Here is a 27,612-nt window from a genome sequence, read left to right as displayed (position 1 = left end):
TAAAAATGCAGTGTTCTTAAATGAAAGCTGCAAGAAAGGATATTATAGTGAGGTCGTCACCATTTATTCGAAAAATAAATATCCAATTATGATTTATTAGAGTAAAAATGCAGTGTTCTTAAATGAAAGCTGCAAGAAAGGATATTATAGTGAGGTCGTCAACCATTTATTCGCTGATAATGATTAGCAGGTGTCATTTGTTCTCTACTTTTTTGGCAAAAAAAAGTTATGTCTCACTATTGATAAAATGAAACTACGATTTCAATGCTGCAAATCTAACTGTTTTTTTGAAATGCAGGGGGGAGATTTTTTTTCCCTGAAAATATAATCAGAAATGTTATAAATGTTTGACCAGTACTAGTGACCAAAAGACTGGTCTTGCTTTCGAATATTGTACGTTTACAAAAGAGACCATTTGTGGGTTACATAGGATGCATCCCACTGCCTACTGCCGGAATGTAAGACAGGAAAAAATGATGTTTATCAAAATCGACGGTGACATGAGCCCTGCCAAACACTTTCTGTACATTCACTAACAATTTCTGCACCCTAATTGTATGTAGGTCTTGCATATTTTTGAAATTTCTTGCTCCTTTCATAGTTCATCAAAAGGTTCCTCGTTGGCATCTTGTTCGCCATTTGATCCCTCTGAGTGTCCTTCAGATTCACTTGGTTCATGTATCTTTTCTCCCTGTGAGTGTCCTTCAGATTCACTTGGTTCACGTGTCGTTTCTCCAGCAGCTTCGTTATCTGTGCTGTTGCTGGAAGTGGATCTGCCATCATCTTGGTTGTCAGCCTTGACAGAGTCATTTTTTGGAGGTTTTTCAACCTTTGGCTTTGGCCTAGGGATATTGCTGGTCTTAAGCACCTATGCCACAAGGAGTAAAGTGAATCGATTTAATCATTATATTGGTCAATGCTGCTGTAACAGGACACTTGGGAAATGAATTACACAGCATTTACCTTCTCTTGAAGCTTTCCAACTTTTCCATATACTTCATCAGATGTGAAGATGGGAACCATGTATCCTGGAGTTCTGCAACAGAAACCATATTTTAAAATACAGAGTGTCACATTATCTATATGTACAGATCACCTAGGATCGAAGGAAAGAGATTGCATTAACATCCACACAGAACCAAAGCAGCTTCATCTGGAAAATTTGTAGGACAATAAGTGTAGGTCAAGCCAATAGAATAATTAAGCACATCAAGCTTGAAACTCTCTAAAAAGACGCAAAAACAGAAACGTTCCAAAAAAGCAAACCTAATTTTATCTAGAGGCTGCACAAAATAGAATGCAGTGTAGAGACGATGGCATATACTACGTAAATAAACAAGCTGCAAGAGAGCATCTGGAATATTTACGCCCTTGATCCTAGATCCCCTCATTCACCGTCACCAAGAAAAGTATTTGGTGGCCTAATACGCTAAGAATGTAACAGTATGTTTGAAATAACCACTCGTGTCCTTCGGGCATCTACTGGCCTTGCAAACAGCGCAAGCTTTGCTCAACAATAATATAGTATTACTTCTTAGAAATTATTTCCTCCAAAAGCAACTGCGACCATATACACATGCCCAGAAGTTGAAGCCCCTTGGCCAACTAATTGAAAAAATAAACAGTTGAAACTAAATTGGAAACAACTACCACTGATGTTCGAGGAGCATGTACTGGCCTTGCAAACAATGCAAGTTTTGGTCAGCAATAATATTGTATTCCTTCATAAAGATTATTCCCTCAAAATGCAACTGCAACTATATAAATGCCCAAAAGCTGAAGCCTTCTAGCCAACTGGTTATAAAGAAAGAACAGTTAAAACTAAATTGGAAACAAATACCACTAATAACTCAAAGTGAAAATTATAAATTCCCCTGATATGACGGTTAGGGACCTTACTTGGCCTGTTTAGCTTCATTCTCATCAAGCCATTTCTTTATCTTATGCACTTCATCCAAAATCTGAAACAAATGCCCAATTTTTTGTCAATGTTTTTATAATCTCAGGTCAGACCTCCAAGACAGTACTTAAAAAACATTGCCCATCTTGAGAAACATTTCTAAGGAAAAATAAAGTATATACAAAGCTATTAAGCGTACCTCATTTTTATACGATGGGGCAATCCAAGGTTTGGTTTTCTCCCATTCACCTAATGTCTGCAAAATTTATAAGCTAATCAACATTGTGTCTGCATATTATACATGGCATGACTAGATTCATAATATGTGCATTAAATTTACGGTCTATCGTAATAGCAACTCGAAGGAACACATGGATATTTTAATAGAGACAAATCAGAGTTTATATTTACACACTCAACTAAGAGTTCTGATATTTAAATATCCCAAAACATACCGAGTAAAATGGTTCAGACTCCAGAGTGTACATTTTTTTCTTTTGAATAATTTAACGATTGAATCTAAAGGAACCAAGCATATCTCTCAATAAATACATAAGAATTCCGATATTCACTTTTTTGGAAGGGAAGAAAGATCTATATTACAATCTACATGGATATACAAAATGTTATGTGACAGCCAATCATAACTGTTCTAGCAGTCCTAAATCTACTCATATTACCTATAACCATGCCCTTATATAATGTTATCGGGTTGTTCTTCACCCCGCTCATCCCCGCCTTCGTTAAGGAATGTGGTGAAGGGATCCAGTCCTGCGACTGCAAGAGCTGCAACAGCAGTTTGTTACCAGGTCGTTCTACACCCAGCACATCCCCACCTTCCATAAGGAATGTGGTGAAAGGGTCCAGTCTTTTTGTTTGATCTCAGATCAAAACTCCAGGTAGCTTTCTGGCTGTAAAAAAACTAGAATCCCTACAAACAGCACAGATTTCTCCTGATCTTTCTTGAGAAAGCTGTGAATATTTTAGGAAAAAGCCCAGATCTGCTACTTCAATGGCTTCCAGCCAAGTTATTTAACAGTTACAGCCTGGCTCTCAGCACTGGGCTAATAAGTTAGCAGTATCCTTCTGTGCAAAGGGCTTTTCATTGTTTACTTCAAAAATCTGAAGGATCGATCTTGAGTTCTGGAAGAAGGCCCATGGTTTTTGGGCGGAGATGAAGTTTTCTAGAAATGATAGTTTCCAGCTTTTAATCCTAAACCAAGTCAATCTCCATGACCCCTATGTGGTTAAAAGTCAAGATTTCAGAATTTGCCGGTGCATATCTGGAACAGGGAGGTCTTGGAGGCAATTAATAATTCTCTGAGAAAGTTCAACTGTTCAAACTTTGTATAATAGTTAGATCCATGACATCATAATGCTCTATGCCAAGTTTTTTGTGATAGTGGATCTAAGCAAAGGTCTCTCAGATAGAATAATTCTAGAGTGCATCAAGACCAACCTCTATAATATGAAAACACAGATTTTAGATGCAGGTTTTGTCAAGAAGCAGGCCACTTCATCTTTGCCTCTCCTATGCTGCAACAGGAGCAATTTTTGAAAGGAAGAAAATGTAGACATTAATTGTTTACTACAAGAATCTGGAGGACAGAACTTAAGTTTTGGAAGAAGGCCAACGGTTTTCGGGCAGAGCTGGAGTTTTCTGGAAATGATAGTTTCCAGCTTTTCGTTATATTGACTAAGTCTCCACAACCGCAGAGTGGTTAAGTGTCAAGACTTCATAATTTTTTGGTGCATATCTGGAGCAGGGAGGTTTTGGAGGCAATCATTTTTTGTCTTAAGGCAAGCCGCTAGGGCTAGTTGACAAGGTTGAATTGAATCAGGGCATCCTTTGGATGAACATTGGAGCTTGTTTGGCTTGAATTCTTCTTAGTTGATCGTTTTCACTCACAATCTAGCATTTTCCATGGTTGAATTTGCCCTAGTAGGGTTGACATCATCCTCCCTAAGTAGTTTGAGCACCAGAAAAACTCTAACCTTAGCTAGAGCTTCAACTTAGGGCTTAAATTGAAGGTTTTCCTACTCTTTTTGTTGATTAAATCATTTGCAATCCTTTTCCTTGGTGCTTGTATGCCTAGGTATTCCATTGTTGATCTATAACTTGAAACCCTAGCTGACACGTACCTCCTTTAGGGCTTAGTATATGATACGTTGCTCCTACACAAAAGAATTGTGTCCTTGTCCACTTAAGAAGTATCTTTACTTAGCCTTTTATTTACATCACCTTGAGCCATCTAGCTTAGAATATCCTTTAGGTGAATACTGAGAAGCCTTCCTAGTGGTGTTATTCCACTAAAGAGAAATAGGAGGATTACTGAGGTGACAGTAGCAATCCACCTCATTGTTGCGACAAGGTCTGGCCTTTGCTTCGTGAGGCCTCTCACAAGGCCTGCTAGATTTTGAGGCAATAGTTACCTTGTACATTAGGTCCTCCTAGCATCCTATCATTAAGGGCTTATAAAGGCAATCAAACAAACTTGCTAATTTCTGTAGCCATCGGCAATTGATTGTGAATCATAGCAAGATTGAAGTCATGGTATTCAATGCACCTAAAAATGTTATTTGAGTTCTTTTGCAAAGAGAGCAAGATCAAGATTACCAAATCTTAGATTAAACTATGGGTCTAATTCATTGGTTCCAAGTTGCTCCCAACTTCAATTTGAGGCCGGTTGCCCAAACGTTGACTTAGCAAGGGATGGTAATCTCTTTCCATGCTTGAGATCTTCCACTCAAGTTTTCAAGGCATTTTGGCTAAGATGCATCTTTTCAACATGGCCATCAAGTCGCTTATTCTCTATTGGGGATGAAATTTAGGATCCTAGTCTATTGATTATTGATTGGGCTCACAAAGAGTGTGTAGTCATTGTTGTAGATGATCAAATGTGAGAAGATAGTGTTGACAATTATAGCTCAGACAGGATCTTCTGCACATGTTTGGTATGCACATGCTAGAAGACATTTGAGACATGATTTGAAAAAGGTTAATTTTGAAAAGTAATTATATTTTTTAATTCAATCTAGTTTTAAAAAAAATCGAGGTATTATATTTAGCAGTTGAGTCTAAAATCATATTTCATGCATGACTTGAAACAAGAAAGCCTAAAAATAGATTCTCCACTAAAACTATAAGGCAGGGTAAGGTACAGGATTATTACACACGAGTAGTTGAGCGATGGAGAAAAGGCAATCTCGAGCAATACATAGTAATAAACAGTAGTCCGTATAGTTCCATACAATCGTACGAACATGTTTGTACATTCATACAGACATGTCTGTACAATTGTATGGACAGACCATACAAGTTGTCCTGCAGGTTGTACAACGGCATTTTTGTTGTTTCTGGATTTTTAAACAAGTTATACAAGCTCAGTTCAAGGCAATTTTTGGTATCTGTGCATATCTTAATTTTGGGCAGTGTGTGAAGGTTTCCTTGTATGTTTTTTTATAGAATGAAAAGTTGATTTAAAAGAGTAATTACCTATTCGTGTGAGAAAATAATTTTTATGCTTCCACTGTATTTTTCAGCCATCTATGTGATTGACGCATGCTCACATTTTTATTTTTGTTATTGAATATTTTCAAGATTTCATTTATTTAATAGAGGAGCATTGGACTTAGCCCCGAGGAAAAAAATGAGATTCAATACGCTTGGGGCTTGAGTGTTCACCAACGATCAAGCTAGAGTTTTTGGCTCTCTGGAAAGGATTGGAGCTAGTGACTGAAGAAAATATTAAATCTTATGATTTTTGGTGATTCTCTAATTCAAAATTATAATCAGGCAACTATGGCAAGTGAAAGGATCCCAAAACAGTCGAGAGCACGTGAGAAAAGCAATTTTCCTGTGCTACGTGTCGACCGCTAAGTGGAATCACGTGAATTTTCAAAATACAACTTACCACCTTGAGACCACGCAAGAAACAGCTTTCGCCTACGAAGATCGCCTTTCTATTCTATTTAACTTCTGCGCTTGTTAGCACGCGATAACCATTAGATCTATTGGATCCGTCAATTGGACGGTTCAGACCTTTTCCTAGGTTTCTTGTGAATTTATCAGGTTTTCCTCATTCTGCCAAGGATTTAGCGCTTCCGCCAAGTTTAAACTATGTCTAAGCTATATTCAAGATATTGCTAACTAAACTTTGTGGGTTCGAAATACATCCGAATTAACTCAATACACAGTGAACGAATATTTAAACGCGATAACACAAGATTATATAAAATCTAGTTTAAAGGGCCCAAACTGAAAATCAACAACATTTAGCGATATTTCTAAGGAAATTTAAAACCTCCGGGATTGACCATTCATGCGCAGAATACACAAAAATATACAGACTTCAAATTTTACTGTCTAATCCTCCACAGCCAAATCCCTTTACATTAATTCAAAAATTACATAAATACTTGTACATACAACAACCAGAACCTAAATCAAAGGATCGAAATTGCCTAATCCTATCTAATCTGCAGGATATTCTCCTCGAGAATCTCAATTAAGCCTAACTACTTAAATTAATTACAAGATAATCCAAATCCCTGAATTCTAGCTCAAATCCTATCTAGAAAGCTTTGTAAAGTTACAGCTAAAGGATCCCACTCCTTTGCTTGTAAACTTTCTTTGTATTTTTGGAATAAAATTCAAAGCCTTTTGTCTTCAAGCCTCACGCTCCTACATCAGACTCCTGAGGACAAAATTCTTCATGGGCTCTTGTCCATGAGCTCTTCTACAAAATTGCCCAACTTCTATAGCATGGTATTTGTCATCCAGGTAGCATCAGCAATTGGTTGATCCTTCCATTTGACCAAACACTGAAAATCAGTGTTGTGAAAATCGCGATTTTATCTTTTTATCGCGAGTTTTTCAGCAGAACGATAATATCACGAGTTTTATTCGAAATTATCGCTGGTATTTTTTTTTTGCCCGATTTTTTGGAAATTATCGCGAGTTTTTCGCGATAAAATCGGAAATTATCGCGGGCAATCAGGGCAGCGAGGTTTTATAAGGGATGCTAAATATTTGAAATGCAAACTTTTTTGAAAGAAACAAATAATTTTTGAGTGGGGCAGCTTAATGATCAAGTCTAGGCCCTAGTATTGATATGTTATTCATGGTAATGTTAAATTCTTAAAGTAAAAGTGACATTCTCCTTAATCTTCAGTTTCATCCTTTTACTTAAATTTTTAAGATTACCATGAAATGACTCAGGATGTTTGAGTGGTTCCGGCCTCATAGGATTTCATATGGAGAAAGTAGAATTTTAAATTTCATTCAAAATCCAGCAGACTTATCATTTTTTCAGGATTTCAGGATTGGGAGATTGTAATGTTTCCAGGTGACACCACCTGCCCAGGCTACCCCTACCACCAGTAGAGGACGTGGTCTACCTCCTATAGTTCCTACTTCTAGTTCTTCAGCTTCTAGAGCGTAGCAGACTCCACTGCCAACTCCACCAGCACCAGTATCTACATCTAGAGGGAAAGGGAAAGCTGTGGCATTTTCTCGCAAGAGGGGCAGAGGAAATCAATAGGATTAGATGTTAGTTATTTTCTTCATTTTATTGTATATGACATTATGATATGATGAGATACATTATTATAGTTTTGGTTGATATTTTGACGCTGAGTTGGGACTCAGGAGTCAGGACTTGCTATTTAGGACATGATTCAATGTTATGTGTGATTTTAGCACTAGAAATGATATTAAACATCTTATATATTAGTTCTTTTATCATATTTATGTGTCAATGTATTTATTTTATGTTGTAGATGGTTTAGATATTAAAAAATTGAAAAAAATGAATATTTTTGTACCAAACGATTTTTTCCCGATTATTTCCCAATAATTACGATTTTTCCCTCGCGATGATATTATCCCGATAACAATTAAGGCAACATTGCTGAAAATACTCCTATCCCCTTGTCTTCTTAATCAATCTCTTATCCAAAATATTTTCTAGCTACAATGCCTTTGTTGTAGGTAACTATTTTACCCAATCAACCTCCTATTCTTGTCCTCTGATGTATCATCTGCATTTCCACGTTCATACCTGTACAAATCAGCAACATTGAAAATTGGAGATATTCCAATATCAAGGGGTAATTCAATTTTATAAGCATTTGCAGAAAATTTCCTCAAGACTCTGCATGGTCCAATTTTCTTAAATTTTAACTTGTTATACTCCCTTTTTGGAAATCTTTCCTTCCTCAGGTGTGCTAAAACCAAATCTCCAACCTCAAAATTAACTTCTCTCTTCTTCAAGTCTGCTCTGCTCTTGTACTTTATGTTGCTATCCTGTAACTGTTGTTTTACCTGTTCATGTATTGCTTGAACCTCTGAAGCAAACTCCTCTCCTTTAGCACTTTTCATTTCAGCTTTGCCCAAGTCTCTTAATTCAGACACTCCTCTTGGGTGCATTCCATAAACTATATGGAATGGACACTACCCTATACTCCTGTTAGGAGAATCATTATAAGCATATCCAGCCTGTGCCAAAATTTGATCCCACTGTTTTGGACTTCTCAGAAGATTACCCAAGCTTCTGTTTACAACTTCAGTCTGTCCATCAGTCTGAGGATGATAAGCTGAACTGAAACTCAATTTAGTACCAAGCTTCTTCCACAACGTCCTCCAGAAATGACCAATAAATCTTGTGTCCCTGTCTGAAACAATGCTCTTAGGCAACCCATGCAATCTTATAATCTCCTTAAAAAACAGATTAGCAAAGTGAGTAGCATCACTGGTTTTATAACATGGAATAAAATGTGCCATTTTGGAAAATCTATCGACCACAACATAAATTGAATCATTTCCTCTTTGAGTTTTTGGTAAACCCAAAACAAAATCCATACTTACCATATCCGAAGGTCTATCTGGAATAGGTAATGGAACATACAAACCTGTGTTTTGGCTCCTTACCTTTGCATACTGACAGACTTTACAATTTTTCACATACTTCTCCACTTCAGATCTCATCTTAGGCCAGAAATAAAACCTGTTCAACTGCTTATAAGTTTTGACAGCACCAAAATGTCCTCCAAGTCCACCACTATGTTTCTCCTTGATTAAATTTTCTCTCATAGAACAATTTGGTACGCACAGTTGATTTATTTTAAACAACAATCCTTCTTGCAAGAAAAAATCCAGCCACTTACTTCTGTCTAACAAAACAGGATTTTTACAAACTTCAAATGCCTCTTTAAAATCTAAATCAAAACCCAATACTTGAATTTGACTTTCCTGAACTAAAATACTTTTTTTGCTTAAGGCATCTGCTACCTTGTTTGATTGGCTAGTTATATGTTTTAATACAAAATTAAAACTTTGAAGATATTCTACCCATTTTGCATGTTTCTGACTAAGCTTTGGTTGTTGCATAATATATTGTAATGCATGGTTGTCTGAATAAAGTATAAACTCCTTAGACATCAAGTAATGTCTCCGCTTCTTCAATCATTGTACAACTGCATAAAATTCCTTATCATAAGATGAATATTTCTTCTTTTATTCATTCAGCTTTTCACTGAAATAAGCTACAAGTTTGTCCTCCTAACTTAAAACACTGCCAATAGCTTCTCCACTAGCATCACATTTCACTTGAAAAGATTTATTAAAATTAGGCAAAATTAAAATAGGTTTCTCAGTGATCTTGCTTTTCAACAGCTGAAAGTTCCTTTCTGCTTCAACAGTCCATTTAAATGGTTGTTTACCCTTCTTTATAGTGTCAATAATAGAAGCATTGATCTTACTAAAATTTCTTATGAATTTTCTATAAAAACTAGCAAGACCATGAAAACTTATTACCTCAAAAAAACTTTTCAATGAAGGCCACTTTGTGATTGCCTTTATCTTCTCGGGTCCATCTTTAATCCATCAGCAAAAACAACAAAGCCCGAATATACCAACTCTTCCTTCATGAATGAACATTTCTTTAGATTTAGCAGCAACTTTTCTTGTTGCAGCTTCTGTAAGACATAACTCAAATGTCTCATGTTCCTCTTTAGATCTGTTGTGAACTAATATATCATCCAGATATACTATTACAAATTTACCAATAAGTTATTTCAACACTTCATTCATAAGCCTCATAAATGTACTCGGAGCATTTGATAACCCAAAAGGCATTACCATCCATTCATACAATCTTTCATTTGTTTTAAAAGCAGTTTTCCATTCATCACCTTCTCTAATCCTTATTTGATGATAACCACTTTTTAAATCCAGCTTTGTAAAATATCTTGCTCCACTTAAAGAATCCATCAAATCTTCAATTCTAGGTAAAGGAAATCTGTACCTGATTGTTATTTTGTTGATGGCTCTTGAATCAGTGCACATTCTCCAGCCTCCATCTTTCTTTGGACTCAACATTGTTGGCACTGCACAAGGACTCAAACTCTCTCTAACCAGTCCTTTATCTAACAATTCCTGAACCTGTTTCCTGATTTCTTCATTTTCTATGGGAGTCATCCTGTAAGCAACTTTATTTGGTAGATTTGCCCCTAGAATCAAATCTATATGATTGATTTTTCTGATGGGTGGTAACTCATTAAGCAAATCATTTACAATGATATCGCAATAATTCTCCAGCATCTCTTGAATTTCAATTGGCAAATCAGAAATTTTAGTGGAAGTAATTATTACCTTGGGTTTAGAAATCAATGCAAAATTTACCTCATTCTCTTCAATCTACTGCAAGTATTCTTTTCCACTCAACAATAGAGTCTTTGGATCAGATTTTCTTGATGCATCCTCCTCTTCCATAAGCAGCACTGTATGAATAACACCATCTTTACTGAATTTGTATGTGTTATTTTTACCATCATGCATAGCTCTTTTGTCATACTGCCAAGGTCTCCCCAGCAATATGTGACACACATCCATAGGCATCACATCACACAGAATTTTGTCTTTGTACTTGCCCAATTGCAACTCCACTTCACACTGTTCATTCACTAACAACCTAAGTCACCTGACACGGGGATTCGGGACACGTAGGATTCGAGATTCGTGGTGTCGGATTCAGACACGTTGACCCCCCGGAACAGGACACGTAGGATTCGTTATATATTATTTTATATATATATATATATATATATATATATATATATTAAAAATTAGATATTTCTTACAAAATTTTTAATTATGATACAAATTTATTGATTTCAAATATAGATCTTCATCTATAGCTATTAGCATGCATAGTACATACAAAATTCAAATACATGTCAATCTATTATCTATTTCTTATGCTTGGCCCTCTCGCCACCACAAGAAATGTCTAATTTTTTAGTCTTGTTGGAAAATCAGGATCTTTGTCATTAATATCACCCTCTAAGCATTAATATCCAGAGGTATTTTTGTCATTACCTCTGTATCTGTATAGGGATCTTTGTCATTAATATCACCCTTTAAGCATTAACATAAGATAGAACAAGCATAACACGTCAAGTCAAGATTTTGTTTGAGTGATGCCTACATTTTTAGGAGGGTCATGATACATGAGTTTGACAACCAATGTCACTAACATCAAGGTACATAGAGGGATTGGTGATCTTGATTAAATACGAGTTCCATACCCTAATACACGACAAAATTCAATGAAAACATTGCAATCCCCCAATCCTAAAATCATGAAAAACTGATCTATAAAATCCTGAAATCCTGAAAAATCTGAAGCATTAACATAAGATCTGGAGGACACTCTGCCAAAATTGTGACACGACCTCAAATTCGACGAGTCAGGAAAGGACATGACGTGTCATGGTTTTTAGACACGAATCAGGGCAGAATCGCATCGGACACGTTGGATTCGGGATTCGTGGGGCCTATAGGAAGAATCTGGTTATCTAGCTAACAACTGATGTCCTTTTCGAAGCCATGACACCTTATAAGGTGTTGGATGTTTCTTTGTCTTTAATTTCAACTTCTCCACCACTTCTGTAGAGACCAAATTATCAGTGTTGCCACTATCAATTACCATTTGACAACATTTTCCTTGAACCTTGCACACAATCCTGAACAAAGTCTTTCTCTGTGCTGGCTCAACAACTTCCTTTGCTGGCTTTAACAAAACTTTGTTAACTACCAAAGATTCCCCTTTCTCTGGTACATTTTCTTCTTTTGGCACCTTTGCTGCTTCCTCTTCAGTCTTAGCAACAATTACATTTCTCTGATTTGTTCCTGTGTTTTCTGGGCACTCATAGGCTCTATGTCCCAGTTTATTACATCTGTAACATCTGATTTCACTTCCTCTACCTTTGCCTCCTCTTTCTCGGAAAAAACTCCTTCTGCCACTTGCATCACTTTCTGTGGATGTATGCTGAATCGATCTACTGCTAGCTCCATCTCTAGGTGTTGTAGATCTTCCTGTACCACCTTGACTTCCTCTTCCTCGGAAAGTACCTCTACTTCTGGCAGGTTGCTTCCTCATGAGTTTTTCTTCAGCCTTCAATACCATCTGATAAGCCTCTTCTACTGTTTTAGGAGACAGCACACTTATCTCATCTTGGATCTCCATTCTGAGACCATTTATGTATCTTGCAACCTTCTCATCTGTATCTTGAATTTGTGCAGCTCTTATGCTCACTTTGTAAAATTCCTCTATGTATTCTTTCACTGTCAAAGACCTCTGTCTAAATAATGTCTGTTGATAATCACTTGGCAAAAACTTACCTCTCAACTTTGCCACCATCCTGTTCCAATTTTTAATTGGCTGCTTACCAAGTCTTTTTCTTTCTGCCTGCACCCCATCCCACCAAAGTGCTGCATGTCCTTTCAATTTTGTGACAACAAATTTTCCTCTCTTTCCTTCTTCCATTTCTTCATAATCAAAGAATTTATCCATATCATTAATCCAGTCTATCAACTCCTCAAGGTTTAAACCTCTTGTGTAAACTGTACCCTCAACTCTGGGTTTAGATGTGGATCCTAACACTGATTTAAAGAATCTCATTTCAAGAGTAATTTCTGCAGGTTCCTCTGCTTCTGCAACTTCAACTTCAAGCTCACTGACATCTCCAGCATCTACATCTCCTTGATTTCCCATTTCCACTGCTTCTAATCTAGCTTGCATCTGTTGCATAGCTTCCAACACTTTAGCATTTTCAACTGGTCTTCCTCTTCTTTGACCACGTCTTCCTCCAACTCTGAAAGCCATGTTGGACTTCTTTCTCTGATCTTTGAGATCCTGATCAGTGTCAATAAGCTGCTCTGATACCACTAATGGTGGGCTAGTTGCAGGTGTTAAGGATAATCGTTCAAAACCAGAAACGATCTCTTCTAGTTCAGGCGGGACTTCTTCTCGGGTTTCCTTTGGAATATCAGTCATCAACCTCTAATTTTAGATATTCTGCTAAAACAGCAGAACTGTTGAATTTACCCGAAATAAGGCAAACCTTCACTTTTCCCACGGAATCAAAAAGAATTAAAACTTTGGTTTATAACCTTGTTGCGTCCGTCATTCCACAAACCTTTATTGCGTTAATTCTCCGCCGTCGATCTCAACACTCAATCCGACGGTTATCACTTTCCCCGCTTGCAAACTAGTCGGATGATCTCCACCGTTGATCAATCCTGCTTGATCCAACGGTTGACGCGTAATCTCACATGGAGTCCTGCGCGATGTTTAACAAGCCGAGAGCACGTGAGAAAAGCAGTTTTCCAGTGCTATGTGTCGGCCGCTAAGTGGAATCACGTGAATTTTCAAAATACAACTTACCACCTTGAGACCGCGCAAGAAACAACTTTCGCCTACAAAGACTATCTTTCTATTTTATTTAACTTCTGTGCTTGTTAGCACACGATAACTGTTAGATCTATTGGATCTGTCGATTGGACGGTTCAGACTTTTTCCTGGGTTTCTTGCGAATTTATCAGGTTTTCCTCATTCCGCCAAGGTTTTAGCGCTTCTGCCAAGTTTAAAATATGTCTAAGTTATATTTAGGATATCGCTAACTAAACTCTGTGGGTTCGAAATACATTCGAATTAACTCAATACACAATGAACGAAGATTTAAATGTGATAACACAAGATTATATAAAATCTAGTTTAAAGGGCCCAAACTGGAAATCAACAACATTCAGCAATATTTCAAAGGAAATTTAAAACCTCCGGGATTGACCATTCATGCACAGAATACACAGAAATACAGAGAGACTTCAAATTTAATCGTCTAATCCTCCACAGCTAAATCCCTTTACATTAATTCAAAACTTACATAAATACTTGTACATACAACAACCAGATCCTAAATCAAAGGATCGAAACTGCCTAATCCTATCTAATCTGCAAGATATTATCCTCGAGAATCTTAACTAAACCTAACTACTTGAATTAATTACAAGATAATCCAAATCCCTGAATTCTAGCTAAAATCCTATCTAGAAAGCTTTGTAAAGTGACAGTTAAAGGATCCCACTCCTTTGCTTGTAAACTTTTTTTGTATTTTTGGAATAAAATTCGATGCCTTTTGTCTTCAAGCCTCATGCTACTACATCACACTCCATTGCCATGACCCGTCCATTTAGCAAACACAAAAAATTTGAGAGCCCCATTGGCCTTTTCGACATAAGAATATATGAGGCAACTAGAATCCGGGAGCATTTGTGGAGAATAAATAATTTTGGCCGCCGTCTGTCAGAGGTTTTCAAGGTTCAGCGACTAGCATTTAATCCTCCGTCCCGCATGGCACCCCCTCTGTGCTCCTGCTCCAATTGCATACGCAGATGGCATATATATGTGTCCAAAAATCACTTAAACAACACCAGAATTTGTGCCTTTAAAGGACTGATACTATCACCTCTGCAACTTCATTCAATACGCCTTGCATGGTCATTAATTCCTCCATCTCTGTATCCACTTGCACTTCCTGCAAGCATTTCGATGCAATTCGGGTCTGGGCGAATCAATTATGCAATTAATCACAGCAAGAATGCACCTCGGTCAAGGAGGACATGACAAGCCCGGCTCCATGCTTCCAAAGGCTTATATATTGATAAGCAAGCACTTCTCAATCATATCAAGGAAAATGAGTAAGGGAGGGTGTAGTACCAGAGATAATTTGGCAATTAGAGCTACCTTCTGCGCGTTGAGTGGAACGAGTCAAGTTTTCTGAAGGTGCAGTCTTCCCATGGGGAATATTGGTTCTTCTTCCCATGATTTTGTACAGGTGGATGTGGATTCTTTCTTGGACAGGATTCTTGAAGCCATGGCAGGCCTTTCGAGCGCTTTCAATCAGCAGAATGAGGCAGAGATGAGAAAGCTCAGAAATCTTTACAGGCTGTTATCAATATCAAGCTGGAGTTAATCAAATGAAAATGGACCGCTCCCAACATGAAATTCGAACTGAACTTGCACTAATGAATTGCAAAATGGTTGAATTGGAAGAATATTATGAGACAGGAGTCCACTTGGCAATAGCAGAGGTCGAAACCAGGGAATGCTCCACACGGAAATAAATGAAGCAGGTCCCAGGCCCAAGCAGAGCATGCTTTAACTAACAAAAATGTTTGGAAAAAATTGTAAAAATTTCTGTTTTCCCACCCCGGTTTTCAGTTTTTCCTTATTTCTCCCATGTAGTTAAATGCCCATTCCCATAACCATACATTTAACAGACTGAAAAAAATAAATATTGCTGAAAACACAAATTCTGGAAATTTTTCAGAATGCTGGAAATTGCAGAATTAAAAATCAGCAATTAAAAACAGCCATTAAAACACATTAAAACACTGATATTTTTGGTCAACTTGACCCTGGAAAAACCCCCTACAACTCTTGGGGAAAACCAGTTTGAGAGCTCTTCTTTATTTCTGAAAATTGTCTTTTTACAGTGAGAATTATTAGCAAAAAATCAGCAAGCAAATTTACAACTTATCTCCTTTCCCGTGCCTCACAGCAATCTGGAAATTACAGCAAACAGGACAGCAATAAATGCTGTACGACCTCCGTTTTGTGTGCAGAAAAATCAGCAAACTGCTCCTCGATTTTTGTGCAAAAATCTGCCTTTCACTATGTGCTGAATCAGCTGTACAAATATGCTCAACTGCTGCCTTGGAATGTGTGCCAAGCTGCTGTCTCCTTCTCCTTCCTGCTCAGAAATCTCTCTTGCTCTCTTGCTCTCCTTCTCCCAATCTGCTCATGAAAGAATGAATGACCTTTTCCTCCTTTTCCTCCTTTAATATAACTCCAAGTGACTTTTGGGTGATCTAAGTGACTTTTGGGTGATCTCTAAATCCAATGGCTGAAATAGATTTAGATCAATGGTTGAGATTAAATGCTCATTTAAATCTCACTTTCTATTTTTTAATTCACCCCACTTTAATAAAGACCCACTTAGTCATTTATTTCCAAAGTCACTTTTCCTTTCTAATTTTTCATTGACTTTATAAAAATCACTTTAAAATTAGACTTAGTAACTTTATCACTTAAAGTCACTTTTAAATTAGATTTAACTTTATAAAATTATAAAGTCACTTTAGGAGAAAAATTAAATTCTTTTGGACACTTTTCCCTAGGCCAAAGATCAAAGCCTAAGGGAACCACTTGTCCTCCGGTACCAAATTTCAACACTCCCTCTTACCGAGGAAGGTGTTCCTCACCACACCCATCTTGTCTCTGAAGTAGACATGCTTGCCCCATGGTAAGGCTTTGGTAAGAATATCTGCAACCTGCTCATCAGTGGAAATATACTCAAGCTTCACAGCTCCCCTCTGAACATAGTCTCTGATGAAATGATATCTGATCCCGATATGCTTTGACCTGTCATGAAATACTGGATTCTCCGTGAGTTTAATGCAACTCTGATTATCACAGTAAATCACTGAAGGTCTCAACGGCTGACCAAATAAGCCAAACAACATCTTGCGAAGCCAGATAGCCTCACAACTAGCTAGACTCGCTGCCATATACTCTGCTTCCGCTGAACTCAGTGCTACTGACTGCTGCTTCCGGCTGAACCATGACACTACTTCTGAACCCAACCCAAAACAACACCCTGAAGTGCTCTTCCTATCAGAAGCACAACCTGCCCAATCAGAATCAGTGTATCCTGCCAATCTCACTCCATCTCCCTGCCTGTAGTCCAGACCATAATCCACTGTCCCCTGCAAGTACCGCAAAATGTGTTTTGCAGCCACCTAGTGAACCTTCCTAGGCTCACACATAAACTGACTCATCGTGTTGACTGCAAAACAGATATCTGGTCTAGTGTTGACCAAATACATCAAGGAACCAATCAGCTGCCTGTACAATGTGGGATCCACCAACTCGGAATCCGAAGCATGAAGCTTCTTCCAGTTGGTGATCATCGGTGTCGACATGGGTCTACAATCCTCCATGTGGAATCTGCTAAGGATGTCCACAATATACTTCCCCTGCCCCAGGAAGAAATGCCCCTCCTCCTGCCACACCTCCAAACCCAAAAAGTAATGCATCAAGCCGATGTCCTTCATCTCAAACTCCGCCGCAAGATCTCTCTTGCAGTGCTCTATGAGTCTCTCTGCACCTGTAATGATCAAGTCATCCACATACAGCACCAGAATGAGAGGCTCCTCACCAATCACAATAAAGTAAAGGTTCGGATCTGCCTCACTCTTTGTGAAACCCATCCCCTGCAAGTATGCATCTATCCTGGAGTACCAAGCTCTGGGAGCTTGCTTCAGGCCATAAAGGGCCTTCTTCAATCTGCACACATGGGACTCCTTCCCATGCACCTCAAAGCCCCGTGGCTGCTCAATGTACACCTCCTCCTGTATGAAGCCATTGAGAAATGCGGTCTTCACATCCATCTGGTGGATCTTCCAACCTATCTCTGCTGCTATCGATATAATGGAGCGGATCGAAGTATATCGAGCCACGGGAGCGAAGGTCTCCTCATAATCAACTCCCTCTACCTGGGAGAACCCTCTAGCCACAAACCTCGCTTTGAATTTCTCAATGCTGCCATCTGCAGCATGCTTTACCTTGTAAGGCCATCTGGAAGTAACCACGGATTTTCCCTCAGGCCTCGGCACCACCTCCCAAACATCATTCTTCATGATAGAAGAATACTCCTCCTGCATGGCCTCTCTCTCCAGACCTGCTGGCTAGCTGCCTCCTCATAGCTAGAAGGCTCAGAGTCAAGGATGCTGGTAACCATCGCCATATAACTACAAAACCTCTCAGGTGGTCTACTCTCTCTGACCGGCCTCTTCGGCTCAACAACAGATGTGGCATCTCTCAAGGTGTCCTGAAGCCACTTGGGCTTCCTCTTCCCTGAGCGCACTTCTTCCACCGGAGAATGAAACTCCTCCTCCTCATCATCATCAGTAGCCTGAACTCCTGACTGTCTGTCTGCTGTCCTCCTGCCTGCACCTGAACCTGTAGAAGCTGAGGTACCGTGTGAACTGTCCATCAGTGGACTCCCTAGTGAACTGCTCTGTGAACTGCTCTGCATGCTGCCCGGAGCACCACCCCTCTGGCTCGATGAGCCACTGCTCACTGACGGACCTGACATCCTCATAGATGTACCTCTGGATCCTCCTGATCCCTGCCCACTGGATCCCTGCGACTGACTCAACTGCTGCTGAGGGTCTGGCTGATCCAGATACTCTAACTCCCGTGACCTCCTAAAGGCCCTGTCCTCCTCGAACTTCACATCCCGTCTGACAACAACTCTCCTCTGTGCAGGAATGTAAATCCGAAAGGCCTTTGAGGTCTCACTGTAGCCCACAAAGATACCCTTCTCTGCGGTGGGCTCTAGTTTGGTCCTCTTCTCCTTGGGTATATAGGAGTATGTAATGCATCCAAAGATATGAAGATGACCAAGATCAGGCTTCTTCCCAGAGAAAGCCTCCTCCGGAGTCATGTGCCCCAAGGCACGATGCAGACTCCTGTTCTGCAAGTAAACAGCTGTGTTGCAGGCCTCTGCCCACAAGAACAATGGCAACCCCTGATCATGTAACATAGCTTTGGCAGCCTCTATGATGGATCTGTTCTTCCTCTCCGCAACCCCGTTCTGCTGGGGGTTGTAAGGAACAGTGAACTCCCTCCTAATGCCTGCCTCCGCACAATAGTCAACAAACTCTCCAAGGGTGTACTCTCCTCCATTGTCCGACCTCAAGGACTTGATCTTTCGGCCTGTCTGAGTCTCCACAAGAGCTCTGAACTCCTGAAACCGCTTGAAGACCTCACTCTTGGTCTTCAAGAAATAAATCCAGGTCCTCCTGGAGTGATCATCAATGAATAAAACATAGTACTCATACCCACTCAAGGAAACATGAGACATCCGACCGCTCACATCGGAATGAATCAAATCAAGTATCCCCGTCGCTCTGCTGTCACTGCTGGGAAAAGGGGATTTGGCAAACTTGCCCATCGCACAACCTCTGCAAGTATCAAAGTGATCAGTACTGAAATCTGGCACACCTGTAGTGATCTCCCGCAATGTCCTCAAGGCTCCATGATACATATGTCCCATCCTGCGGTGCCAAATCTCACACAGCTCAGAACTGCTAGCTCTGCTGTCGGTACTACTGCTCAATGCCAAAAGGGGCTGAAATGCAAACTTGTACACCTTTGCATGGCGTACACCTATCACTCTAGCTGAATCAGCTGGAGTGTCCCTGGGATACATCAACACCTGTCCTCCCCTGAACAGTACGTCATATCCTCTGTCCTCCAAAGCTGAGACGGATATGAGGTTCTTCCTCATCCCTGGCACATAAAAAACCTCTGACACCTTCAAGGGAGGTTTGGACTCCCTCTGAAATGTCACTGTCCCCACCCCGACTGCTCTAACAACTCTGTCATCACCGAGTACTACCTCAATATCAGTGCCACTCTCTGAAAGCTCTGAGAAGTACTCACGGACTCCTGTCATGTGACGTGAAGCCCCACTGTCCACATACCAAATACCTGTAGATGCTCCGCTAATCGAGGGAAAAGCATGCTCCCTCTGAACCTGTGTGGCAGGTGATCCTGCACTAGAGGACTCACATGTAGTGAACGCAAACTCCCGGTCAAAACGACCTGCAAAGTCCTCAATCTCAGCTGAAGCTGCCACGTCCTGGTTCTTTCCCTTCTTCTTCTTCTTCTCCGGACACACAACTGCATAGTGTCCCATCTTTTGACAATTCCAACACTTCACCTTGGAATAGTCCTTCTGTGTGTTCCCCGGTTTACCTTTACCTTTGCCTTTGCCCCCACCACTGCTTGTGGAAGCCTGCTTCTTCCCTTTGCCTTTCTTGCCTCCTGCCACCAGTGCTACATCCTCATCCTTCCAAACGCTGTAATTTATATGCCCATCCAGCCTATCCTCCACCCTCAATCCCAATGACATCCTGCTGTCCTAAAACTGAAAAATAGCACTGCTGTAGTAAAGATAAAACTGCTGTTTATGAAAAAATCAGCTTGCTGGAATTTTCTGAGTGAAAAATCAGCAACTGTAATTTTTCCTTTTGCTGTCCCAAACTGCCCTTCAGCACTCAAGCTCTGATACCATGTAAAAATTTCTGTTTTCCCACCCCGGTTTTCAGTTTTTGCTTATTTCTCCCATGTAGTTAAATGCCCATTCCCATAACCATACATTTAACAGACTGAAAAAAATAAATATTGCTGAAAACACAAATTCTGGAAATTTTTCAGAATGCTGGAAATTGCAGAATTAAAAATCAGCAATTAAAAACAGCCATTAAAACACATTAAAACACTGATATTTTTGGTCAACTTGACCCTGGAAAAACCCCCTACAACTCTTGGGGAAAACCAGTTTGAGAGCTCTTCTTTATTTCTGAAAATTGTCTTTTTACAGTGAGAATTATTCAGCAAAAAATCAGCAAGCAAATTTACAACTTATCTCCTTTCCCGTGCCTCACAGCAATCTGGAAATTACAGCAAACAGGACAGCAATAAATGCTGTACGACCTCCGTTTTGTGTGCAAAAAAATCAGCAAACTGCTCCTCGATTTTTGTGCAAAAATCTGCCTTTCACTATGTGCTGAATCAGCTGTACAAATATGCTCAACTGCTGCCTTGGAATGTGTGCCAAGCTGCTGTCTCCTTCTCCTTCCTGCTCAGAAATCTCTCTTGCTCTCTTGCTCTCCTTCTCCCAATCTGCTCATGAAAGAATGAATGACCTTTTCCTCCTTTTCCTCCTTTAATATAACTCCAAGTGACTTTTGGGTGATCTAAGTGACTTTTGGGTGATCTCTAAATCCAATGGCTGAAATAGATTTAGATCAATGGTTGAGATTAAATGCTCATTTAAATCTCACTTTCTATTTTTTAATTCACCCCACTTTAATAAAGACCCACTTAGTCATTTATTTCCAAAGTCACTTTTCCTTTCTAATTTTTCATTGACTTTATAAAAGTCACTTTAAAATTAGACTTAGTAACTTTATCACTTAAAGTCACTTTTAAATTAAATTTAACTTTATAAAATTATAGTCACTTTAGGAGAAAAATTAAATTCTTTTGGACACTTTTCCCTAGGCCAAAGATCAAAGCCTAAGGGAACCACCTGTCCTCCGGTACCAAATTTCAACAAAAATATGGAACAACAGTCCCATCTTCAGTTAGCTGAATTCTGTTTAATTGTGTCTAATGCAGTGTAAATTTTGTTAGTTTCATGGAGTCTTCTATAGAGAATATAATAGGCATATTTTTAGTATGGCAGACAAAAAATGCCACAAGAATAGGCTCCATTTGTTTTGGACTTCTGAAGGTAAATTATCATGGATTTGGATGAAGTATGTAAAGGCTCTGGCCCAAAAATTAACATTTATTTTTAATAGAAAGTTCCTAACCGTCCCTTCAAAAAAAGAAAATATAAAAGTATAGGACAGCAGTCACCTAGGGTTTCAAAATTTCACATGGTATCAAAGCTACTCTAATGAAAAGATCAAAGAATAGCAATTTGTGTCCAAATTAAAGAAGGCATCAGCTAACCTCATGTCTTAGCACAAATTGGATGGTGCCTCTATTTTCTACCTTGGAAGGTCAAGGTTACTCTCTTGTTGGAGGAGAATGATCCAACAAAACCACAGCAGTTGGAAACCCACAACAGGGAGGAGGTAAAAGCCAAGCGGATGATCATGAATGCCAAGAAAGATCACTTGATCCCTCACATATCCGAGAAGAACACTCCTATGGAGATGTTCTATGCACTTGTAAGCCTCTACCAAATCTGACATAGATATCATTATCCTAACGTAATGAAGATCACACAAATTCGTGATAAACTTGCAGCTGTTGAGGAGGAAGATGCCAAGTTGGTGAGCATGGCATTTATGGGATTCCCAATTTCATGAGAACCATTTGTCCAATGTGCTTGCACTCACAAGAAACTTCCCAATTTTGAAAGACTGGGATGATTGTATCTAGCAGGAGACTTGGATGGAGTCAAAGGCCAGCAAGAAGATTCTGTCAGGAGACCTTGATGGTTCACACAGAGGGATGCTCAAGAGTACGTTGAGGATCCTAAGAGCACATTCACATAAAACAGGCCTTCAAAGAAGTTTCCCAGCCACATGGCATTGATGGGCAAAAACATCGATTCCGAGCACCCTAGTTTTCTGGAGGCATCAAACCAACAGGTTTTATGGGGATGCCATCATGGAAGAGTACACCTCCATCATGAAGAATATTGTTTTGGGGCATAGTGCCAAGACCAAAGGGAAAATCAGTTGAGTTACGAGATCATGCACACCACAAATGGCAACATTGAGAAGTCAAGGCCAGGTTTGTGGCAAGAGGTTATCCCAAAAAGAGGGACTGATCTATGATGAGACTTTTGCTCCAATCGCCAAGTACACTTCCATTAGAGTTATTATGTCTAGTGTCACAATCATGGGATCTGAAACTAAAACAACACCTTTAGGGACGTGAAGACAACCTTCCTTAATGGGATCAATGAGAAAGAAGTGTATATAGAACAACCTCAAGGCTTTGAGGTACATGGGAAGGAGTCCCGTGTTTGCAAGCATAAGAAGGCCTTACATGGACTCAAGCAAGCACCGAGAGCATGTTATTCTAGGATAGGTGCATACTTGATAATATGCACATCCCCAAAAGTGAAGCAGATCCAAATTTATGCTTTATATTTGTTGGGACTCATCTACTTATTTTGGTGATGTATGCAGATGACTTGTTTCTTATAGGTGCCGAGAAGCTCATTGCAGGGTGCAAAGCAAATATGGCAACTGCGTTCGAGATGAACAACATTGGCATGATGCAATACTTCTTGGGTTTGGAGGTTTGGCAGAAACCAAGGGAGATATTCATTAGGCAAGGTAAGTATAAAGTTGAGATCCAAAAGGGATTTCAGATGGGGATTGTAAACCTACGGCTACACACATGATCACCAATCTAAAGGAGCTGACAACATTGATCCCACATTGTATAGGCATCTAATAGGTTCTTTGATGTATTTTGTCAATACCAGACCACATATATGTTTTGCAGTGAACACCTTGAGTCAGTTCATGGTGGAGACAACGCAGCAGCATTGGGTAGCAGCAAAATATGTGCTCAGGTATTTAAGGAGCAAAGTGGAGTATGGCCTGAGGTATCTTGGAGATGGTGAGGTAAAGTTACAAGGGTATACAAACTCAGATTGAGCCAGCAATGCAGCAGGCAAGAATAGCATCTCAAGGTCTTGTTTTAATTTTGAATTAGCAATAGTATCCCGATTCTTCAGGATGCAAACTTCCGTGACACTTAACTCAGTAGAGGCAAAGTCCATGGCAGCTAGTACAGCAAGTTATTTGGGCATTTGGATTTGTAAGTTACCTGAGGACTTTTTTGATCAAGAGATAGATCCAACAATGATCTACTATGATAATCAAAGTCGTATCAAACTCTCTGAAAAAACATAGTTTCGTGACAAGTCCAAGCACATAGAGATCAGGTATTACTTCATTCGAGACACAATTCAAAAAAGAGCACTGAAGCTCCAGTATGTATTCACAAATTAGTAGGTTGTTGATATTCTGACCAAGCCCTTGGCAAAAGGGAAGTTTGAGGCATTCAGAGACAAACTTAAGAGGGAGTATGTTGAGAATTATAGCTCGGATAGGAACTTCTGCACATGTTCAGTGTGCACATGAGAGAAGTAGTTTGATATATTTTTTGAAAAAGTTATTTTCAAAATGTTATTTTCAAAATGTAACAATGTTTTTAAAATTTTGGTAAACATTATTGTGGATAGCTATATACCATCCATGTATATTCTTTGAGGATCATCAGTATAAAGGCCATGCAATATCGAAGAAATACTTTTGAAAAGATCAAATATTAGCAACAAGAAGCTAGAAATTTGTAATGTTAAAACAAAGTAATCAGAGCATTTGGAAAATATATTCAAAAAATATTCTCCATCAAAAAATGCTTTTACCAAGAAATAATTTACAATCATCTCTTTAAAGAAATGCTTTCAAGAAATATATTGAAGGAAATTGTTCTGAAGTTCCATAAAATGAGATTCAATGTGACTATAATAGACATTGAAGGCAGAAGAACACTGCATATAGACATGAAGATAACAACTTTTCAGCTAATTCACATCTGTGTATAGCACTTCATATCACAAAACTAAAACAGAAAAAGTATCTATGATCCTACCTTATGCAATCCATCAAGATATTCCCGAACATATTTACCCGCTACAGGTCGAGCACTCAGTTCCTTCAATCTGTGGAAAGCTGTCATGTCAGTTGTATTTTTTTATTTCAAATTAATTACAATGCAAATTAACAAGAACATCTATTATGAACTTGAATGCTAATGAGCTTAGGAACTGACCTGAAAAATATTTCCTCTCCAGTTGTTTTCAGTGAATCAAGGTGTTTTTCAAATTCATCTGCAGAAGCATCCTCTCCATCCATGTACAACCATTCTTGAGCCTGCAGAATGGAATAGCTACGTAAATCTGCCATATATTAAAGCTACAACAAAGAAGGCATAAACTTGCTGTGCCATATCCTAAAGACCCAACAAAGAAAACATAAACTTGTTCTGCCATATCCTGAAGCCCTAACAAAGATCATATAAACTTGTTCTATTCAATGTACAGCTATAGACCAAGAACCTCATATAACAGAACTTGCCTCGTCAAGTTTGTCTTTGAAGGAGCTATGCTGTTCTTGAGTTGAGACTTTCTCAATGTCCTCAGATGAGTCCAACTGTGACAAGAAAATACACTATAATATAAAAATTAAAAGCTCAAGACACCTGGCTAGTTCAAAGAAAAATGTGTAAGGTTTAAGAAACCCTGAAGAACATTCATATAAGAAAACAACAAAATAATGCAATCCTAGGAGTTCATGCAAGAAGAAAATCCTGTCTCTCCCTCTATCTATCTAAACCAATTTACCGGACTCGGCTTGGAAAATATCAAGACATAAGAGTTGAGAGTTTGACTTATCAGGAAAAAACTAGACAAGTACAAAAATTTAAGGCACAGCATTTAAATTTTATAGGCTGGTTGAAAAATCATACTCAGGGAGTTTGTGTCACAAATACAGACATGGGTCAATCTCATCCACAGCCAGAATCAAACTCAGTCAATGCATGACCCAAGTCATTTTTGACTCATTTGGCTTGCGAGTAGAATCCAACTAAGATACTCATAAGTCTGGTAACACACAGACATACACGCACACAAAATGTTTCCTTGTACCATCCATTATGTCAGTTGTAAAGGCTTGGTTGAAAGGGAATAATGAATCTTATAAATCTGATCCATCAGAATTGAATTATAAAGATGATAGCACACACTCTTAAAACATGAATGTGAGCATCCATGAGGCAAAGATACATGGCATAAAGCACTCAAGAGCTAGAAAAACCCAAATTTGGCATTTGAAAAGGCTGATGTTAAAATCTATAATAAAATTAGAGCTATTAATCATCACAGTTACACCTGATCAAACCAAGGTTGCTTGGGAGTGGGAGTGGAAGCAAGAAGCGGCAAGCAGGAGCGACATTTTTAAAAGCTCCCAGGTCAGGAGCGAATTGGGAGCGAATTTTATATAATATATATTTTGATGCATATATGTCAACAAAAGCATGTAGAATGATGAATTAGTTATAAAAAACATGGATCATCTAGTAGTTAAAATCTTCATCAACCACAGGTCCACAAGTTACAAGTTTTCATTTATGCAGCAAGGGTGCACATAACCAAAATAGCATCGAGTGCAATCCATCTCTGAACCAAAAATACATGAACAATCATTACCATAAATTGCACATCAAAACTAGGGCCATAGGCTTGATAATTAGGCTGCCCCACTCAAAAAATCTTGTTTCTTTGAAAAAAAAAATGAGTTTGGAATGTGTTTGCAAAAAAAAATTGTGAAAAAGTTAGGGAGCGAATATTTTTTTAGGGAACGCACTTAGGGAGTGGATTTGAGGGGAGAGGGCGCTCCCCCGCAACCCTGGATCAAACTACAGAGCACAGAATTCTTATCAACAGGAAATATCTACCAGAACTAATAATCAACCAAATGTGTTAATTTACTGTGTAGTATTTGAAAACTGGTAAAGAACATTTATTAAAAAAAGAAATTCAAAGATAATCACACATCCCCTGATAAAAACCTTTTCTTTAGTAGAATAGATGTATTCCTCGAGGCTATTTTTAAGTTCAGCTGTCCTTTTCCTCTCTGCATCTTTCCGATTCAGATCTGAAAGCCTAACTCCAGCTTCTGCAAGTGATTCTTTAGAGAGGGCTCTTCCAGGACCATCAGTAACATCCATTACCTGCATTCAGAAACTCAAACTAATCAAGAGCTGTTAAATGTTCAATACACATTTAAAACAGCCATCACAGCAAATATCTGGGCTTGGATCAATAATGTCAGAACAACTTGCTAAGTTATATTCAAAGGGAAGAAACTAACGTAAAAACTGGATTGCCCAATCACCAACCTTGAGAGGAACTCTAAAAGTTCTTTTTCTCAACTTCTTTTCAGTTATGGGCTTTGAATCTTGAGTTACATTTTCAGGAGTTGTAGCATTATTCTCAAATCCCTCGCCACTTAAGTTGCCTTCTTCCTTTTCACTAGAGCTGGTTGGACTTGTACTTGATTCAGATGATGCATTTGACAAAGTTGAGGTTGAATTTTCAGCTGTTAAATTCTTCACTGGAACATCAACCCATTCTGAAACTTCTATTACAGTCTCAGCACGATCAAATGATACCACACCACTTCTGCTCAGGGAAAAGTGTAAGTTTGTCTTTATCGGTGCAGAGAGGTTTCGTGTTGCATACCTGAGAAGATTTTACAAAGTATTAGTAATAATCTTGATTTGTGCCAGTTGTACAAAAAAATAAGGCAGATTGTGGAAAATATAAAAGAAAATGTCAGTTCTTTCGTAGAAACACAAGGATAATGTTGATGCAGAAACTCTACTAAACAAAGCATCATATCAGGGACCTTTATCTTACTTTGTGTAGGTATCAGTTAAGCCTGAAACATGGTAAGTTGCAATTTTGCCAGAGGAAATCCCTGGTGGTAGTATATCAGAAGGATCATATTGAAGTGAAACTTCAAAGTCCTTGCTATACTTTACAGACTTGAATGCCTGACATTGTGAACTTCGTCAGCATATCCATGTTAGCACTGAATCAATAAAAGGAATATCCAGCACCAAAGCTAAACTTGGACTGGGTACTATACAATTCATTTTTCCATAAAACCACAAGCTAAAACAAATAGC

The 27,612-nt window shown here is 38.8% G+C and overlaps 1 pseudogene across 1 annotated transcript in view; it reads right to left on the bottom strand.

Moving 5' to 3' along the window:
• Nucleotides 1-265: 265 nt before the first annotated feature.
• LOC149227237 (heat shock 70 kDa protein 17-like) overlaps nucleotides 266-27,612 on the bottom strand; it is a 45,643-nt pseudogene continuing 18,296 nt past the window's right edge. The window contains exons 5-14 of the transcript XR_016247771.1: nucleotides 27,341-27,477; nucleotides 26,821-27,163; nucleotides 26,491-26,652; nucleotides 24,996-25,070; nucleotides 24,691-24,791; nucleotides 24,511-24,580; nucleotides 2,100-2,156; nucleotides 1,900-1,961; nucleotides 964-1,036; nucleotides 266-868 (exon numbers count right to left, since the gene is read on the bottom strand). The product of XR_016247771.1 is annotated as a heat shock 70 kDa protein 17-like (transcript). The remainder of the gene's footprint in view (nucleotides 869-963; nucleotides 1,037-1,899; nucleotides 1,962-2,099; nucleotides 2,157-24,510; nucleotides 24,581-24,690; nucleotides 24,792-24,995; nucleotides 25,071-26,490; nucleotides 26,653-26,820; nucleotides 27,164-27,340; nucleotides 27,478-27,612) is intronic.

Source organism: Pinus tabuliformis, chromosome J (assembly GCF_031772625.1).
Source record: "Pinus tabuliformis cultivar Carrire ecotype Pingquan chromosome J, CPIR1, whole genome shotgun sequence".
Lineage (NCBI taxonomy): Eukaryota > Viridiplantae > Streptophyta > Pinopsida > Pinales > Pinaceae > Pinus > Pinus tabuliformis.
Note: the sequence above shows the minus strand (reverse complement) of the source record. Positions and strands in the feature narration are given on the sequence as shown.